Source organism: Colobus angolensis, unplaced genomic scaffold (assembly GCF_000951035.1).
Source record: "Colobus angolensis palliatus isolate OR3802 unplaced genomic scaffold, Cang.pa_1.0 Scaffold39, whole genome shotgun sequence".
Taxonomy (NCBI): domain Eukaryota; kingdom Metazoa; phylum Chordata; class Mammalia; order Primates; family Cercopithecidae; genus Colobus; species Colobus angolensis.
Window position 1 is genome coordinate 3346009 of NW_012117265.1, and position 2643 is coordinate 3348651.

The 2643-nt window shown below is 46.6% G+C and overlaps 1 pseudogene; it reads right to left on the reverse strand.

Moving 5' to 3' along the window:
- Positions 1-1117: 1117 nt before the first annotated feature.
- On the reverse strand, positions 1118-1426 carry LOC105520884 (annotated as a pseudogene).
- Positions 1427-2643: the final 1217 nt, after the last annotated feature.

Genomic DNA, 2643 nt, shown 5'->3' on the forward strand with positions numbered 1-2643 from the left:
AAAAAAAAGAAAGAAAGAAAGAAAGAAAACAGAAAACTGCAGATTCAAAAATATACATGAGGGCTGGGCTTGGTGGCTCATGCCTGTAATCCCAACAGTTTGGGAGGCTGAAGCAGGCGGATCACTTGAGGCCAGGAGTTTGAGACTAGCCTGGCCAACATGGGGAAACCCCAACCCTACCAAAAATACAAAAATTAGCTGGGCATGGTGGTGCCTGCCTGTAATTCCAGCTTCTTGGGAGGCTGAGGTAGCAGAATCACTTGAATATAGGAGGGAGACATGGCAGTGAGACGAGCTTATGCCACTGCACTCCAGCATGGGTGACAGAGTGACTCTTGAAAAAATGTAGAGAAGTAAATGAAGCTGGGCATGATGGTTCACACCTGTAATGCTAGCACTTTGGGAGGTCAAGGTGGGGAATCACTTGAGGCCAGGAGTTCAAAACCAGCCTGGGCAATATAGCAAGACCTTGTCTCTTAAAAAAAAAAGAAAGAAAGAAAGAAAAGAAAAAAGTTATTTAAAAAAAAAAAACTAAAAAAACAATAAACCCCCCCAAATCTAGATATTCTAGTGTTTTCCAGTTAAACCCCAAAACTTTGTTTATAGGGTGTATGTACTGCACTCTGGAGACTACTATATTTGCAAACAAAAGCAGTTCATGATTCTTCGTGGCTGAATGGTGGAATTCTAGGCGGGAACGGGGGCTGGAGACTGCACAGAGGACCTGGGATTTTATCCTGAAGGAAGTGGGGAGGTTTGGAGGGCATCTCCTGTCATAGTTGCCAGTTACTAATCTATGTGCCCAGTGCAGAGGGAAGTCATAGTTATGTCCCATCCACTGGCCGAGACAGGCACTGAGTGGGAAGGAAACAGGTAAGAGTCTGAGCTAGCCCTGACATAAATCAGATCTGCTAGGATTTTTGTTTATTGATTTTTTTTTTTTTTAAGCACAGAATAGGCAGAGCAAAGGCCTGTTAGAGGTGGCATTTTTTTTTTCATTAGTTATCATTAGTTTATTATAAAAGAGAAATACGGAAATTATTTACATGATGAAAGATTTCAGAACTTCAGCGGAATGGACAGCTTCATGTTGACGCCATTTCAATAGTGACTTATTTCAGTCTACGTACTTTCCAAGAATGTCACCATCTCTAAATAGGAAATAATCCTTGTCATCTAGAACTACTTTGGTGCCTCCATACTCTGGCAGAAGAACTTTATCTCCAACTTTCACGCTAACCGGTTGAATCTCTCCACCCTTTCCTTTAGAACCCGATCCAACAGCGACGACTGTTGCTTGCAACACTTTTCCTTGAGATTTTTCTGGAAGCATAATGCCTCCTTTGGTTACAGTTTCAGCAGCACTCCTTTCAACCAATACTCAGTCAAAGAGTGGAAGAAACTTTCTAAAGGCTTGTCCTGCCATGACTCCCTCTGCCTCAGACTCGTACTCTGCTCTAGTGTAGCGCCGCAAGGAGAGACTCCGCATTTTTTTTTTTTTTAAGAGACAGGATGGAGTGCAGGGGCACGATCATAGCTCCACTGCAGCCTCAACCTCCTGAGCTCAAGCAATCCTCCTGCCTTGGCCTTCGGAATAGCTGGGACTGCAGGTGTGTGCCACCACACCCGGCTCATTTGTTCATTTGTTTATTTTGTTGTTGTTTTGTTTCATTCTTGTTTTCAGACAGAGTCTTGCTCTGTCACCCAGGTTGCAGTGCAGTGGCACGATCTCAGCTCACTGCAACCTCTGCCTCCCGGGTTCAAGCAATTCTCCTGCCTAAGCCTCCTGAGTAGCTGGGACTACATGTGTGTGCCACCATGCCCGGCTAACTTTTATACTTTTTTGTAGAGCTGTGGGTCTCACTGTGTTGCCCAGGCTGGTCTTGAACCCCTGGGCTCAAGTGATCCTGCTGCCTTGGCCTCCCAAAATGCAGGGATTTCAGGTGTGAGTCACTGCACCTGGTCAATCCTTATGATTTCATGGAGTCTTTGTAGCTCAGGACTTGAGAAATGGCTTTGCTGGGCTGTTTGCTTTGCTTTTTGCTCAGGGCCTCTCAGTAGGTTGGCCACGGCTTCGATCATCTGAAGGTTTGACAGGGGCTGGCGAATCTGCTTCCAAGGTGGCTCACTCCCAGGGCATGCAGATGAGTGCTATGATTGGCGGGATGCCTTGATTCCTCCCAGTATACTTGAGTGGCATGAGTGTACTCCCAGCATGGGAGCTGGCCTCCCGAGCACACCATCTAAGAGCTGAGAGCCAGGTGGAAGTTGTATCTTTTTATGATCTAGCCTGAAAGTCACATAGCATCACTTCTGCCACATTGTGTACATTAAAAGCTCATTAGCTGGGCACAGCAGCTCATGCCTGTAATCTCAGCACTTGGGAGGCCAAGGCAGGAGGATCACTTGAGGTCAGGATTTCAAGACCATCCTGGGCAACGTAGTGAGACCTCATCGATTGGGTGCGGTGGCTCACTCTTGTAACCCCAGCACTTTGCGAGGCCGAAGTGCGTGGATCACCTGAGGTCAGGAATTCGAGACCAGCCTGGCTAACATGGTGAAACCTCGCCTCTACTAAAAATACAAAAATTAGCTGGGCATGGTGGTGGGTGCCTGTAATCCCAGCTATTTGGGAGGCTGAGG